Source organism: Canis lupus, chromosome 10 (genome assembly GCF_048164855.1).
Source record: "Canis lupus baileyi chromosome 10, mCanLup2.hap1, whole genome shotgun sequence".
Taxonomy (NCBI): Eukaryota; Metazoa; Chordata; class Mammalia; order Carnivora; family Canidae; genus Canis; species Canis lupus.
In genome coordinates this window covers 65,297,801-65,315,724 of record NC_132847.1, presented here as the reverse complement: position 1 = coordinate 65,315,724, position 17,924 = coordinate 65,297,801, and the positions used below count along the sequence as shown (strand labels likewise).

The following is a 17,924-nucleotide window of genomic DNA, read 5'->3' as shown; positions in this document are numbered from 1 at the left end:
TAAATAAATGTTTGATGCATTGAAAACATGTTTCTCTTTATTTGAAAATTATCATCCCTCTGAATAATGATTTAATAACTGCACAGCCTATGCATCATGTGAGCTTAATGAAAGTGCTCTGAGAGGTTTTTCAACAAAATTGCATTTAGAAGTAAATATTTACTTGAGCACAACTCATTTGTGAAATTAAGTCATTTTTATGAGGCATACTCAATTATTTTTGTAACTAGTGAGCAGCATAGTATCTATGGAATTATACAATGTGAAGCCTTTCTAACTAATTATCTTACTTGAGAAACATAAACACAGATTTTTTTTCATCAGAGCTCTAAGTTACAGACAAAACAAGTTTCTTAGTACCTCAAAAACATCTAGCAAGTATATGCGCAGTGCCTCACTGTGTACAATTAGAAATGTTGGAAAAACAGGAAGCCATGAGTTCTTCTGTGTCTATTCCCAGCTACAAAGCAAATTCAAGACCCTGAAGAATTCCATCCTGCACATCTATCATGTCTTCATGTAGCACTTTCCAGACCTGCTAGGGACTTTGACAGGATTGAGAATGGGTCTCTGCCTTAGGGGAGTTCCTAGGTTAGTGGAGAGAGAGAGGGAAAGAAAGAGAGACCAACCAAACACCAGTAGCTGGTTGTGATGAGTGCAAAAGGTAGCCTCAAACTCAGGATGCTGCTATGGGAGCCCATAAGGGTGGCCAACCCATGGCAGAGTGGGGAAGGGGTAGGTAAGCATTCCAAGGTGGGCTTCTTGGGGGTGGGAGACAGGACTAGAATCCTGTAGGATAAGCAGGAGCTATGCAGATGAAGAGAGGGGAAAGGGAGAGAAGTCTGGGCAAAGGTAGGGAGGTGAGAGAGAGCTCAGGGGAGGAATTGTGATGGAAGTGAAGAGAGTCACAGCCACAGGTGAGGTGGGAGCCCCCAAGTCACAGAGCAGTCTCGCCCGCTATGTTGAGGACTTCCTTCTGAGGGACAAGGAACAGTGTGACTGGTATAAGTGTGGAGGGTGGGCTGAAGGGCAGCATATGAGGCAGAGAGAATGGGTGGGAAGCTTCTGGGTCCTGGACAGGCACTCCCAGGTTCTGGGGTTGAAGAGAGAACCAGGGAGCAGAGTAAGCCTCAGGAATATGGAAGGAGGCTGAAGAAGGAAACAAGGCTGGATTAAATTTAGGCTGAACGCAGATTACTTTATATTTTAACAACAACAACAACAAAAAAGCAAGCAAAGAGGTCACCAAAGCAAAGGCTCTCAACCTTAAATAGCCACAAAGGGCAACAACTTCAATCTCCAGGCCAAGACATTATTTTTTTTTCTAATTTAACTCCTTTATTTCATCGATGAGTTCTAGGACTTATGAATGTCATTTTATATTTATTTGTGTTGTTTGATGCGAGCTTGTGTTTTTAAATATATTTTTAAAAAGTGATATTTGTGTTGCCTCCCAAGCATTTTGCCTTATCAAGGCATTGAACAAGAATCATGAGTGAAATAAGTCAATCAGAGAAGGACAAACATTATATGGTCTCATTCATTTGGGGAATATAAAAATAGTGAAAGGGAATAAAGGGGAAAGGAGAAAAAATGAGTGGGAAATTTCAGAAAGGGAGACAGAACATGAAAGACTCCTAACTCTGGGAAACGAACTAGGGGTGGTGGAAGGGGAGGTGGGCGGGGGGTGGGGGTGACTGGGTGATGGGCACTGAGGTGGGCACTTGATGGGATGAGCACTGTGTGTTATTCTATATGTAGGCAAATTGAACACCAATAAAAAATAAATTTACAAAATTAAAAATAAATAAATAATAAAAAAAAAGAATCATGAGACCTGAGTCTTCAGTGTGGGGCAGAGAGGCATGGTGAAGGAGCTTGGTACCAGAAACATCTAGGGGTCAGGCTCATGGCTGAGGCAGATGAGCCACTTTTCCCTCCCTGGGCCACCTCTTCCTTCTCTGTAAACTGGGGTGGTGAAAATTATTTTGAGACCCTTTGAGTTACAAAATGGTATTGATTTATTTATTTGAGTTGTTCATTTGAACTTATTTTTATACATTTTAACTTACTTTAGTCCTCAGACACTCCTACGAGGTAGATGGTCTACTATTAGTCCTCTTTTCCAGATGAGAAAATTAAAACACAAAGAGTTTCAGTAACTTGCCTGTGATCACACTGCAAATAAGTAGAAAATGGGAGATGTGAACCGGACAGTCTGGCTCCAGGGTCTTTACCCTCGACCACTGAACCCTATAGCTGCCTTCCTTGTCTTGCTTTAATTTTCCATTTGGCCCTAGATAGGTAGTTAAGTTGTTTTTGTTTTGTTTCTGCAAATGCAAACACTGCTTCAATAAACAGGCTTCCATGGAACTCCTTGTTTTCACACACAAGTGTCTTCCGCAGACAATTGTTGAATTAATTAAATAAGGAGGTCGTTAGACTGAGGCTGTTTCAAAGCGTTGGTAGCCTACGTAAGAAAACCACAGCCGAGCCTGTAAATTGACTCGAGTTTAAGAAATCAAAACCAAAGGACAACCAATCACCATCAGCCAACTCCACTTTTCCAAATATGGCAAACCCTTAAGCTCCAGCCAATCAGAGGATTGCCTGGCTTTGCCTCTGCATCTTCTCCGTCGAAGTCTTTATCCAGCTCCTGTCTGTAGAGTGCTCCTCACCCCTTAAGGTTTGGTGTTGCCTGACTCAAACAGATTGTCACTCAAATATATATTTTTAGCTTGACTCAGTTTATCTTCTAACACAACGAGTGGCACCGCTGGGTCCCAGGGTACCCATTCACTCTCTAGACCACTGTATGCTGGCTTCTGTCCCCATCACTTAACCAAAGCTGCTCCTCTATAAGTCGTGGGAAGCCTCTATGCTGCTGTGCCCAGTGGACTGTGTGAGCCTTCCATCCAATTTGCCAGCCCAGCGGCATTCCATGACTACTCTCATCGTTGCCCTGTCCCCAAACACTTTGTCCTTTGTCTGCAGTTGCGCTGCATCCTTATAGGATTTTCCCCCTCCCTCCTTTCTTAGTCCTTCAGTCAGCATCTCTCAATCTTTCTACCCCTTAACTTCTGGAGATACTCAGGACTCAGGATCCTCTGCCCTGTTCTCATTCTTCTTGGGATCCCTACACAATCTTGTTCAGGTACTTGTCTCTTTGAAGGTCATTTACCCACTGACAACTCTGAAATTTCATCTCCAGCCCAGACCTCTTTGGAGCTCTGGAAGTGTACATTAAATTGCCTCTCTGGCAGCTCAGCTTGGATGTCTCATCCCTAACGGATCTAAAACCATGCCAGCCCTGCTTCTGTTCCCATTTTCTTGACTTCAGTATATGGTACCTCCATTCATCCAGATGATTATCCGGGAAATACCAGTCTTGGAAATCACAGCTTGCAGAGCCCTACAAATATGCTGCCCACTGATTCTGTTTCCCCCGTATATCTGACTCCTTCTGTTCTTCTCCACCTCCACTGCTCACACCCCAGACCCAGCTTCCACCTATCTTACCTGACCTATTGAAAGTCTGCTCAGTCATCTCCCTACTTCAGAGCTCCATACAGCATCCAAGTGGTCACCTAAAAATGCACCTCTGATGTTGCCCTGCTTCCTGTTTAACAACGTTCAATGCCCATCCATTAGGAGGCAAGTGAAACACCTCATCCTGTTCTAGAAAGTTCATCCTATTCTAAGAGGCCCAGGGGTTCTTGGCCTTAGTTGTACATTAGAATCACCTGGGGAGCTATTTAAAAATTCTTTTGTCCAGAGCTCACTTCAGACCAGCCATCATGATCTCTGTTTTGTGATGTGGGTACTGGTACTTGTTCACACCTCCCCCAGTGACTCTTAGAAGAAGCCTGGGTTAAGGACCACTGAGCTACCCTCATTTAACTCTGCAAGTAATTTCATGTTCCTCCCTCATTGAAAAAAGACATGTTCAAAGAAAGAAAGAAAGAAAGAAAGCATTTGGACCGTAATAAGATCCTTACAGTTTTATGCCTTAGAGCTTTCAAATATGCTCTTCTCTCTGCCTGGAATGCCTCATTCTGGGTTTGGCTCAATTCTGCTCATACTTCAAATCTCAGCTCATACTTTCCTTCAGCAGAAAGGCCTTCTCCTGCATTCTTTCCCTTTCAGTTATCTCCCTTCTGTTTTACTCTCCAGGAGACTTCATGATTTTATTTCATGGTCTCCTTTAGCATGCTGTGTAATTACATACTTAGTTGCATGCTTGTTTATGTAATGTCTTTCTTCTCTAGTACACAGTTGGTTCCATGAAGACAGGGACCAGATTTGTTTGTCTGATGTCACTCTCTCAGCCCGGACCACGAGACCTACCCTGCAGCAGGTGCTCTCTGGATCCCAGGGTCACAGAGAAGAGGAATTAGTCCCATAACAGCCATGCCTTTTACTGGCCTGTGGATAATGGGAAAATCATGGATCTCCTGGCATCTCAGTATGAAACATGGACTGTAATCACTATCTTGCCCACTTTAGAGTCATTTGAGATTCAAGTAGGATGATAGGTCAGAATGTACCAGGCATCCCATAGGCATTACATAAATATTAGTAAAATGGCCGATGTTCTTTAGTAATTATCCAGCTCAACCCATCTGTAAATAGAGGCTCCTCTTTTTCATGTCAGGAAAATGGTTCAGGGAGCTTAAAGCATTTGCTTCGGTCCCCACATACACCAGCCTCCAGGCAGACAGTAGCCAGATGCTAGCACGGCCTATCTCTTCTCCACTGTACACCTTTCCTTCCTGCCTGCCTTCCCCCCACCCCTCCCATTGTCTCAGCCCCCACCTCTGTTTTGAAACATAATTGCTTTTTAACACCAATAATCCTCATTTGACCTCCTTCTCAAAACTTTTATGCACCAAGGGACCATTTCCTACAAACTGCTGCCCCAGCAAATTATTTAATAGTGCCCAGGGTGCTGCTGAGAACCAAAGCAACTCCCTAAAATGACGACAGAAACCAGGGACCCAGGGGCCCCTTCAGAGCTGCAAATCATTCAATTATCCTCTTCTCGAACTGGAAGAGCAAGGAGTAATAAAGCAGCAGAGGACTCAATTCACATATGGGTTTTGCTTTAAGATCCTGACGTGTTTAAGAAGGGGAGAGCGAGGAAATACAAAACCAAGATTCATTCAGCAGACACTGAGTGAGCATTCGCTCCGGTAAGAGCTAGCATTCAGACCAGCACTCTCGATCAAGTTGTAGCCTCCTTTTCTCATTTGATTTGAACAACAGCTCTGTGGAACCCACTTGATAAAGAAAACAGCTCAGAAGCACTCTGTTAGCACGTCCAGGTCACACAGTTGGGAAGTGGTGGTATTGTGACTAGAAATTCTTTTTTTTTTTTAAGATTTTATTTATTTATTCATGAGAGACACAGAGAGCGAGGCAGAGAGACACAGGCAGAGGGAGCACAGACTCCCTGTGGGGAGTCCAATGCGGGACTCAATCCCAGACCCCAGGATCACCACCTGAGCCCAAGGCAGACGCTCAACCACTGAGCCACCCAGGTGCCCTGTGGCTGGAAATTCTTAAGTCAAATCTTGAATTTTTTTTTTTTTTCCATGGGAGCGAGCTACCAGACACTGAGAAAGGTAGCATAGGGCACAAAAAGTTCAGGTGTTGTTGAACTGATTTTTTTTTCTGACTGGGATGCCTCCACCACCACTACCCTAACCTGTTGACCACCCCTTCTTGGAAGAGCTCTGCTTCTTCTGAGCTCTGTCCCTTCTCTGGAAGCCCTTCACCCAAGTCCCTCTGGCTGCCTCCTTCATGCTCCTGTTGCTACATTGGCCAATCTTTCCATGTCCCTTCCTCCCTCTGGAGGGCTTTTGTGAGTATGGACCTTCTAGCTTGTTGGAACCTATGGATTCTAGTTGTGTATCATCCAGACCTCTCCCTTGTTTTCCTCCTGCCCTGGCTCCTTGGACCACTTCTCTGAATTTCACATAATCAACTGGAAATCAATCAATGGGTGGGTGCTGCTCACCCCCAACCTGCCCCTTCCCAAAACTCTGACTGCTCAGGGATCCATCCCAACCACAGATGCCAAGTAAAACACAGGAGACCCAACTAAACATGATATATATATATATGTAAAAGTGTGTCCCAAATATTGCTTGTAAATTACATGTATGAAGACATATTTGTGTTTATTTGAAATCCAAATCGAACTGGGTACCCTATTTTGGTTTTTGCTAACTCTGGCAGCCCTAATCCCAGCTCTTCCCTTTCCCCGGGGCCCTGGCAGTAGGAAGAAGCAGGGAGGAGAGGTTGTGTGGGTTTGGGCCACAGGAGGCCACTCCAATCCAAGCTCTTCTCCCTACTCATGATTGAAGCTCTGTGGAGGCCTTGTCCCTCTCAGTGACTCAGTTTCCCCACGTTCACAATGGGGGAGTCAAATCAGGTGGTCTCTGGGGATGTTACTGGCTCTCATCCTCTGGCATAGGAGAGAAGTTCTATATTTTCTCTGCTCCCACCACCTTGTTCAGATGGTAGGAGGGAATGTTATTTAATTACCAAGCATGTTCCCTCTAGAACTTTCTGATGTCAAAGATTGTTTTTTATTCACAGGCAGTATGGTACTACAGGGAAAAAAAACAAAACGTAACTAGACTTTGACATCCTGAGCTGAAGACTTGACAACACCATTGACAAGTTACTTAGCCTGTGTGGGCCTCAGTTTCTGCATCTTACTACAATTGGAGGACTGAGGGAAGCTCCTAGAACCTTCTCTGGCACAGAACAAGCACTTAATAAGAAGTAGCTATTATCACTGAGTTTGGATTTCCAGAGCCAGGCAAGAGTTATAACTCAAGATTGGCACTCTAATTATTAGATAAAGATTCCATATATATAGAATTATTATTAATATTAATAATTATTAGATAAAGATTCCATATATATAGATATAGATATAGATATATAGATAAAGATTCCATACACACACACACACACACACACACATATAATCTATTTGGAGAGCTAAACTTCAAAGATTAGCTGGCCATTAGCACCAAGGGAAGAGAAACCTGGAACCTTCCTCCTTGTACAGAGGATTCCAGGGGACCTGTATCTACTCAGCTTCATGAGAGGGCAGTTGCTTTAGGGCCTAGCTCTTAGGCTCCTAGGGCAAGTTCACAGTCAGCTTGTAAGGATGGGTATAGCCTGGAGCCTTTTTTCAGGCTTGGCAAATTAGCTCAGGCTAATGGATCTTCCAGCCGATTTCTTGCAACTGTCAGAGGCTGGCTCTAATGCACAAACTCCAGGCTCAGGATGTCTGGCCAGCTCCCAGGCGGTTGGAAGCATCCAGTGCATTCTTGGCCACAGAGCATAATATGTAGATGAGGAAGTGGGAAGCATAATTTATTCTTTGGGCAAACTAGGGGCTGATGAATGGGTATGTTGACCCAACTTTCTCATCGGAGTGCCAACTGCAGAAGATAGATTGAGTCCTGAATCCAGAGGAGCTGAGAGTGAGAGTCCAGGAAGTCCAAGAAGGGTGGAAGAAGTTGAGAAAGATGGGGAAAACTGGCATCCCAAGGAGCAAGTGCCCTGGGACACAGGGATGTCTGTGCTGCCTGAAGGGACAGCGGAGAGGCAGCTTGGCAGGGGCTGAGAGGTTGGGAGGGACACTCTTGTCTTTTGGTGGAATTAGTTTACTCAGACTAGAGTTCAGGCTTCTAGGAGGCACCATGTCACTATTGGTGGCAATAGTCAGAGCTAACATTTATTGAGCACTTACTGCATGCCAGGCATTGTACTAAGAACTAATCATGATGAATCCTCTCTGTGGTATTTACTAATAGCAGGGCTCATATTTAGCTGTTACGGCTGGGTGTTAAAATATTAAAGTAGTTCAAAGCCAGTTAGTAAACAGCGGCTGCCCTGATCTCCCTGAGTGGCTCTCCACCCTTCTGGATGCCTCTGCCCCTTGCGTGAGGCAGGAAAGCAGAGGCCCATTTTGAGAGGCTTGTGCCACATTACACTGCTTAATATATATTTTTAATGTTGTGGGGTAGGCTGGGTAATGTCTCCTAAAGCTATCTAAGTCCTCACCCTTAGAATCTATGAATGTTACCTTATACAGACAGCAAAGGAGACTTTGCAGATGTGATTAAATTAAGGATCTCAGAGGGGAGATCATCCTGGTGGGCCCCGAGTGCAACCAGAAGTGTCCTTGCGAGTGGGAGGCAAAGGGGGATTTGACACAGAAGCCTGAAGATGAGGTAATGATGTAAGCTGAGGGAGATCTGGAGATGCCATGCCACTGATTTTGAAGATGGACAGAGTAGCCACAACCCATGGAATGGACTCTTGAGGCTGAAAAGGAACAGGGAATGGGTTCTTCCCTGGAGCCCTGGAGGGAGTGCAGCCCTGCTGACCCCTTGATTTTGGCGCAGTGAGACCGACTTCAGATTTCTGGCCTCTAGAACTATAAGCAAAGAGATACACGTTCTTGAAGCCAGTGAGTTTGTGATCATTTGTTAGAGCAGCCATAGGAAACTAGTACGGTTGTCCTAGTAACAGCCCCCGTGGAAGAGATTAAAACTTGATAGGGTAAGTGATGTGTTTCATGTTGACGGTTTGCTTTTGAATATGGGCATTTAGGCTGGCTTACTTTAGAACCCATGTTCATAGCCACTAAGCTGCCTTCCAGTAATGCTGCAAAGAAATTATCATTAAACCCATCTCAACATGAGATGAATCACAGACTTACACGACCTTGTCTGAAGCCAGAGCTTTACCGAAAGGACAGAACTGGGATTCAGAACACAGAGATATCCCATTCTGATGATTTCTATATTACAAAGTCCTCCTGCCCTGTAGCCCGGGCTAGACAATGCTATAACTTGGACATTTGTAGGTATCTAGGATTCAACCCAGTTCAGTAATTGGCCTCTTAAGGAATAGCAAGCCTCTCTCCAGTACTGGAGGCAAGACTACAGGTATTCATCTTGGCCACGTGGGGTGGCTAAGGAACGTAGGTGGAGAAGCAGCCTGGACTTGCCAGTTGGGCTGCTACAGGGAGCTGTGAATACCAGGGTGGGGATAGGAAGTGGGCCTGAGTCAGCCAAGCCACATGCTGCTCTTGAAGAGCCCGCTTTCTGGATTCAGCAATATCCAGAGAAAGCAGTAGGGGGATGCTCACTGGTTGGCAGGCAGGCTGAGGCACACACCACAGAGGGACCCATGGGGCATCTGTCAGCCAGGGATTTCCTGGCCAGCTGTGGGGAGTTTGGGCCAGTGCCTCCATTCAACCCTGGATTCCGTGAGAGGCTTCCTTGGGCCAGGTCACCATGCAGAATTTTGGGTCAAGCCAAAGAATAAATGCAAAAACTCTACAGTCAATGAAAGGCTATGTAAGCTTGAAGTAGTATCTTGGGCTCAACTTAATGTTTTATTCTCCCTGCATAGCCCATTTCTCTTGGTCACTTTCTCCAAATTACAGGGCACATTCCCTCCACATCTATAAGGCAGTATAAGACAAGTACCAGAAGACGGAGACTGGTTCCTGGGAGGCCAGAGAAAGGAAAGGCCCTATCTGGTTCGGGCATCAGGGAATTTTCTCCAAAGATATTAGACTGAGTCTCAGAAAATGCATCGGACCTGTGGTGGGTTTAATTGTGTCTTCCAAAAAGAGACGCTCACCATAGGTACCTAGGATTGTGACCGTATTTGGAAATAGGATCTTTGAAGTTGTAATCAAGTTATGATGAGGTCTTTAGGGCGAGCCCGTAATCCAGCATGACACAAAGAGAAGGATGCCCTACCTATGACAGCACAGAGACACACAGACATAAAGGGAAGATGCCATGTGACAACAGAGGCAGAGATTCAGTGATAGAGCTGTGAGCTCAAGGACACCGAGGATTGCCAGCCACCACCAGAAGCTAGGAAGAAGCAAGAGAGGATTTACCCCTTAGAGAAAGCATGGCCCTGCTGATGCTTTGATTTCAAACTTCGGTTTCCAGAACTGTGAGAGGATAAATTCCAAGTCACCCAGACTGCTGTACTTTGTTCTGGCAGTCCTAGGAAACGAATACAGGACCAGAGGGTTCATGCCTTGAGATACCTCATTCTTCTTCATGTCTCCCAGAGACCTGGTTCACAGACGCTCAGACTCAGGCTGGAAGTGTAGCTGTGGGAAGACCCAAGTGAGCAAAGGCCTAGTGGCTGAAAGGTTTGGATCATGTCTGAGGGAAAAAAAGAATTTGGCTGCAGAGCAACCAGCCATGGTGAATGAGGCTCGATAGGCAGGCCGAGGCCAGATTGCGACAGGCCTCGTTCCCAAGCCAAATACAATATTTTCAGCTTTGGACTTCCTCTTTCTCAGAGGGGTAAAGCATGTGAGCTTCACATAAATTACCACAAAGACAAAATATTGGAGACAACCTCCCCCTTCTCCACACCTTACACAGATACCCTGTAGGTTTTGTTTTGAAAATTCCTGCTTCTCCGAAGTTCTGAGAAGTGGACTACGTCTCTAATTTTCAAATACAGTTGGAACAAATTGAAAGACAGATGCAAGAGTCAGCATGACGGATACCAGGAGACGACTTTCAATATGGTAAAACCTTGTGGTGGCACGGGGTTCTGTGTTAGAGCCAAGCATGCCTGACTTTGGGATAGTTAAGCCATGAGAAGGTTGGAGTCTGCAGAGCAGACCCACTAAGCCACAATCACTGCCTCCGAACCACTGGGTGGGAGGGGAGCATCCCCTAGGCTCAAGATTTTTGATGAAGGTACCCATAGGGAGCCACACAGCAAGCCTGTCCCTCCAACTGAGGGACTCATTGCATCTCTGAAGAAAAAGTCAGGCCGGGGCAGGAGGCCAAAGTACTCAAGAAAATTCAGAGGCGTGGAGAATAAGGTTTCCACCCCCCTTGAAACCTAAATATTATGCCTGCACGTGTCTGTGTGACACCTTCCTGGGCTGGGGGTTGGGGGTGAAGGGCTTGAGTGGAAGATGTGGGAAGGAGAGCGGAACACCCTTCAAATCCACATCCAGGCAGTGAAGGCCTGTGGAACAGTGGAGAAAACAGGCTGAAGGGAACACTGGGATCTGAGTCAGAAGACATGGGATAGGGACGCCTGGGTGGCTCAGTCTTTGGCTCAGGGTGTGACCCCTGGGTCCTGGAATCGAGTCCCGCATCGGGCTTCCCAGAGGGAGCCTGCTCCTCCCTCTGCCTGTGTCTCTGTCTCTCTCTCCTCTCTCTGTGTGTCTCTCATGAATAAATAAATAAAATCTTAAAAATAAAAAGACATGGGCTATTTTTGGCTTTGCCATTAACTTGGTGACCTTCTTGCAAGTTTCTTCGCCTTTTTGGGTATCAGTTTGTCAGTTGGACTAAAACCGAGTACATACCTGCTTGTGAATATACATATTTACACACACTGTATATCGTACACACATTCGTACATCTATATGTGCATATGTTGTATTTCTATATGGTTCCTCTAAGCCCAGAGCTAAGGTAATGATCCTGGGGAGAGAGGCCTGACTGAAATGGCTCTGGAAGACAATATCTAGACAGTTCCTTAAGTGAACATTGAGAGAATGAATGGCCACCGGTATTCCTTTGCCTGGATGAACAGAGAGAAACCTAGTTCATCACTGCAGGCTTCCAAGCATCTCACAGAGCGATCTCTTTTCATCCTGGCATTTGGCGTCACTTTGGCATGGCTTGGGAGCAACGCGTGAGGTGATAAATAGAAAATGATTAGACTCCCACAGGCCTCTCAGTGTGGAAATGATGGTGTTCCTAGAGCTGGGGGGCAGGGCTCCCTCAAGCCCCAAACCCCACTGTGTCTTGGTGGGCAAGGCTAGAGGAAGCCGAGCACCAGCTTCTGGGTAGAAGGTAGCCTTCCCCAAGGCTCTGGGTTCTTCACGCCTCTGTCTGCCCCCAACTGAGCTTTGAGATGTTCCCAGAGCTCCCTCCTCAGTCCACGACTCTTCTCTGGGTGTACATTCTCCCCTACTGCTTTCACCACCTCCTTGGGTATGCTGAGACCCCTAGATCTGTGTCTCCACGCTGCCCCCGGCTTGGTTTTCCTGTTGCCTAGAGCACCACTCCACCTAGATGTTCCAGAGGAGCCTCAAGCTCAACAAGTTGAAAGCCAAAGTCAGTATCTCTTTTCCTTTCTCAATGAAGATGCAACCTCTAGCTGGTCACCCAAGAGAGAGTTCAGTCATCTGAACACCCTTTCTTTCTCTTGATGATTCTACTCCCTCAGTATCTCCTGATCTGTTCCCTCCTTTCCATCCCTACTCTGCTGGTTCCTGGCAGGCTCCCAACTAGTCTCCTTGCCTCTGATCTCACTGTATCTTCCCTCTTCCTCTAGACCGGAGGTTAGCAATTCTTTTTTCTCTAAGAGGATTGGGGGTACGTATTTTTGGCTTTGTGAGCTCAGTGGTCTCTATTGCAATTAGTCAACACTGCCATTGCAGGGCAAAGCAGCCCTAGACAATACACAAATGAATGAACATGGCTGTGTTACAACAGAAGATTATTTACAAAAACAGGTGGATGGCCAGATTTGTCCCACAGGCCAGAGTTGGCTGCCCCTGCTCTATACTAGGGTCAGTGGGATGACTCCAAAAGGCAAGCAGAATCATATTTGCTGTTTTGCTTAAAGACCTTCCGTGCCTCCAAGCCCTTCCCAAAGCCCAGTGGATTTGGCTTCTTGCTACCTGTTACGTTGGAGATTGCATTGAACCCTCTGCATTGTTTGTAGCTCTGTCTTGTTTGCAGTTTCCAGAACACATGGTTCTATTTGTCAATTCCAAACTTTCACCTGCCTGTCCCCTTATCCTAGAAGGCTCTTTATCGTCCTACCACCAAGCCTCCAGGGATGCTGCTTATCTTTGTAAACTCCAACCCATATACTGTCTTTTCTTGACGTCATTCCTTCATTTGTGTATTCATTTAGCATCTAATTATAAGCCACTTGGTGATCAGTATTTATGTGTCCAGAAGGGCCTATACTGAGCATGGTGAAATGGGGGGTTGGGACCTAGGGACTGCTTCGCATGGGCCTCATCAGAATAGGTTGGGGCTTGAGGCATTTTCTCAAAATGAGGTGATCTATAGGATGAAGGGAAGCCATTTACCATGCAATTTTAAAATGTGTGCCCCATTGTAGGAACACATTATTCAAGGCACATTATTATTAAATTTTTAAAAATACTTGAATTATTCTGTGACCAAGAGCAAAACATTTCTTTCTGTTATTAAAACATTCCTTCATTATATGCAAACATTTTAAAAGCAGCATAAGTTTTGTAATTTCTTTCTGGAATGCTTCAGTTTGAATTGCATTAGAAGTCGAAAACCAATGAATATGCAGCATCCCCCCCCCACACCCCCTTGGAGTTCTAACAGGCTATGGGACAGTGGTTATCACAAGGGGGCAGCTAGGAGAGAGGTGTCTTCAGTTACTTTTCCGGAATCCCTAACAGCCTCCCTACTAAAGCCATGCCAAGTATACTTGTGATCACAAACAAGTAATAAAAGGGCTTGCTGAAAAGTGGAGCTTTAGCCTGACTCTCGTTCCGTGTAGGTTGCTTCTGGGAAGAAACTCTGTAGGTGCCACTGTGCAGAGCTAAGCACTCTTCTAGATGCTGGACATGCAGTGGTGACCGAGAGAGACATGGCATCCCCAACGCCAGAGCCCACGTCACCATGTAAATCACAAGCAAATACACAAGGTGGCATGAGCTACTACGAAGGCAGTTACACCAGGGATATGACGCAGAGGGACAGATGGAGGTGGGAGAGGAAGCTCAGGCAGGGCCACCAGGCTTTTCCACTTGAGATGGAAGGGCCACAAGAAGATTTCCTGAGTTGTCTGACCCCTGGTGGTGTTCTCATTGTCCTTGGCTAGCTTTGTAACTAACCCCTGTCATACTCCAGATATTCATTTGTTTCCTTCTCTGTCTCTCCCTGTGGACTGTGAGCCCATCAGCAGCAGAAACCTCACCCAGTGCTCCCTGTCTCTCATGCCTGGGCCCCAAGAGCTGTTTCCCTAGTATTTGCTGAATGAGTACATCGAGTTGCACCCTCCAAATGCTGCCTGCCTTTCTGCTGCCAACCACAGGAAGTAATTTAGGGGAGACCAAGGCAGTGCCGTTGGGGTAAACCTTGAAGTTCAGCTCAGTGGCAAGCCCACTTCAAGGGCGGATGACAGAAGAGAGATGGCAATACATGTGCCTCAAATTTACCTTAGAAAATAAGAGCCAATATCTTCCAGACAAGCGCCGCTGGGTTTCCCCAATCATGGAGATGTCTGAAAACCAGCCCAACACATTGGACACACACAAAATGTGGCTGGGTTGAGCTGATTGTGGTGGTGCCTCTGGATAAAAATAGCCACTCCGTGGCTTGATCCTATAGCAAAGGCAAAGCCGTCTTAGCTCTGACCGCGGAGAGCGTCAGTTTTTAAATCCTGTTTTTCAAACAAAATTTTAGGGCCTAGTTTTTGTTTGCCAGCCATGAGAAGAATGTCCGCTTACTACAGAACCCTTGGGAAGTACAGACCATGGCAAAGCCCCTCATGGAATGCTCTGGCACGTTTCCTGCCAGCCTCTGCTCGACATGACTCGTATGCCAACAGCAGTTACAAATAGAATAAGAGGGAAAATACCATTTATCTCTCTCTTTTTATTGTGGCAAAACATACAGAACACAAAATTTACCATTTGAACTCTTTTCAAGTATATAATTTAGTGGCATTGAGTACATTCGTCATGTCAGCCATGGACAATATCGGTTTTCAGTTTCCATCATCGTCCCAAACTGGAACGCTGGACCCATTAGACAATAACTACCTGTTCCCTCTTCCCCCCAACCCCCGAGAACCTCTATTCCACTTTCTATCTCTACGAATTTGCCTACTCTAGATGCCTCATGGAAATGGAATCATACAGTCTTTGTCCTTCTGTGTCTGGCTGGTTTCACTTAGCATAATGTTTTCAAAATTTAGCCATTTTGGGCTGTGTGTCAGAATGTTCTTCCTTTCTAAAGGTGTTAAATTCATTAAATAAGGAACTCATTAGACTGAGGTGGCCCTAATGCCTTAGCCGCCTGTAAATGCCTCAAGGTTAAGAAATCAAAACCTAGTCACAACCAATCACAAAGTGCCAGCTAGACTTTCTCAAATAAAGCAAACCCTTAAGCTAGAGCCATTCGAATGATTCACTTGCTTTTCTTCCTCACTTTCTCTAGAAATCTTTGCCCTACCTTGGGTTTGTGGAACACTCCTAACCATTTCCTGTTTGGTCTGTCTGATTCACATAGATTTTTTGCCCAAACTCTCAAAGTTTGTAATGTCTCAGTTTATTTTTTAACAACATTCCATTGTATGTATACACCATATTTTGGTTATCCATTCAACCATTGATGGATATTAGTGTTTTTTCCATCTTTGGGGTATTGTGAATAATGCTACTTTGAATATGGGTGTGCAAGTACCTGTTTGAGATCCTGTTTTCAATTCTTTGGGGGTATATACCTAGAAGTAGAATTGCTGGATCATATGAAAATTCTATGTATAACTGTTTAAGGAACTGTCAAAATGTTTTCCATGCCTGCGGTACCATTTTACACTCCAGCCAGCCATGCACAAGGGTTCCAATTTCTCCTCACCCTAATCAACACATTATTTTCCTTTTCTTTATTGTAGCAACCTAATGGATGCAAATTGGTATCTCCTTATGGTTTTGATTTGCATTTTTCTAATGTTTGTCTCTTGAGAGGAGGAAACTAAGCCGTAGCAAAACTAAGTAACTTCTCCAGATCACACTGCTGCTAAATAGTAGACATAGGATTCAAGTCCAAGTCCGATTTCCTCTGACTCTAGCATGTTTTTTTTTTTTTTTTTTTTGTTCTAGCATGCTTTTAATTGCCTCACTGGTTTGCCTCCCTTCAGATCAGAAATGCTTGAAGTGGCCAGTGGTATAGGTCAGAAATGGTTTTCAGCCAGAAGCTGTCCCTTAAGTGGTAGATTACTGAGTTACCCAGACCTACATCAAAGCACTCATTTGATAGACACTGAATGATGGTCCTTTTGAAGATCTCTCAAACTTTGGGACAGTGCTTTTCAAACTTGAGACAAAGAATCCATCTCATTTCTTTAATTTCCAACCCATTACATACTGATATTTTGGGAAAGCATATGAAAAACGAATTACGAAAAATAAAACGAGGGAAAGATACACACAATACATCCCTAAATACCTTGTAATTGGATTTGCTGCAAAAAAATGACTCTGTTACGTAGCTATAAATATTTACTTACTTTAGGTTTCTGTTGTTTGTCTCATCATGGATCAGTGAGAGTGCTCAGACAGCATGGTCCACAAGTGACATATTGAGGAAGAAGCACAGTCCTCAAGAGAAGGGACACGTCGAATTTAGAAGAACACACGTGAACTTTAACAATGGAATGTGGAATTCCTGGGTCTCCATTGTTTTGATCTCTTTTCTTGAGGCCCAGAATCCAGAGCATATGGCAAATTCCAGGGACATTAAAAGTTGGCTCCAAGGACTGGTGTGTAAGATTAAAATAGACTCTTGAGTCAGGCACATCTGGGGTTAAATCCTAGCAGCTTTGTGTCCCACAGCTGGGTGACCTTGAGCAAGTCAGTTTTCCTCTCTGAATCTTATTATCATCCTCCTAAAAAGTGGGGCAGGAGCGTCCTATCCTACAAGAATGCTCTTATGATGAAATGTCACTACGTATGTAAATCACTTAGCACAGCGCCTAGTCTGTCATAGCTCCTCAACCAATAGATGGTAGTCCCATCCTTTTTTTCTTGGCAGAGCTCTGACAGCTTTCAAAAGCTGCCAGCAAGTACCAGACCACAGCAGTCTAAAAATGCATCCTCTCTTAATTACCGTTTGGTTTGGAAGGAGACTGACTCATCTGTAGCCTCAGCAGCAGCAGGTTCTGGTCAGGAAAGAGGCGATGCTGGGTCACTGGACATGCCTTGGAACTCTGCCTTTTCCCAGCATGCTCTGGGAAGCTGCCACATTGGGGCCATTCAGACTCAGGAAAGCAAAAATGCTGTTAGCGTGCCATTTTATTTGAAAAAGCTGGACCTTGGAAGAGTCAAACAAGGGGATTCTAACAAAGCAAATTCAGTGTTTCCCATTACCCTGGCTTTACTTCAAAAGGACCACATACTCTATCGAAGACTCTAGCAGCATCTTTGAAAATCTGTGAATTTTGATATCCCGGGACCTTGGCAAATAAGTCATGTTCTCCATCTCCACCCCTCTTTCCTTTTGGCAGGAACAGTCCTTTAAAAAAAAAAAAAAAAGGCATGGTAGATATTTGGTTTGGGGATCTGTGTTTAAATTCTAAATCCATGATGCCAGCTGTGTGATCTTGGAAGAATCATGTATAAAATGGGTTTATAATGATCATTAAAAGGCTACAATTTCCGTTTTAGAAAGGGATGGGTAGGATGGTGAATGTGAGACCGACCCACAATTCCTTCCCCTTCTCCATTTCCTCTCCCTAAGTGGTAAAGGGCAACTGAGTATTAGGTACAACCAAATGTTTTGAGGCTCCCAGCCCAGAGAACAGACCATCAGGGATGTTCTTCTTCCCATCTAGAATACCAGGGGTACCTCTGGGCCCATGGAATATAAACTTTTACTGTTTAGAGGGCATACATCAAAGCCTCTTCTGACTGCCTGCACACCTTATAAGTTTGCAATGAGAGCACAGCTGCTGAGTTTTGTGTGGCTGAACAAGGAAATAATTTGTTCGTCATTTTTTAAAGGATCTCTGAACTTAAACCAATAACAAGGAGACTGTGTTTATCTGAAATCTTTCTCTAAAAAATTTATAGCTCGGCACAGGCCTGGAAAAGAGAGACAAGAAGT

At 44.9% G+C, this 17,924-nt stretch overlaps 1 long non-coding RNA gene across 1 annotated transcript in view; it reads right to left on the bottom strand.

Moving 5' to 3' along the window:
* LOC140641834 (uncharacterized) overlaps nucleotides 1-17,019 on the bottom strand; it is a 40,797-nt gene extending 23,778 nt beyond the window's left edge. The window contains exon 1 of the long non-coding RNA XR_012038446.1: nucleotides 16,330-17,019. This is a non-coding gene — a long non-coding RNA (uncharacterized lncRNA). The remainder of the gene's footprint in view (nucleotides 1-16,329) is intronic.
* Nucleotides 17,020-17,924: the final 905 nt, after the last annotated feature.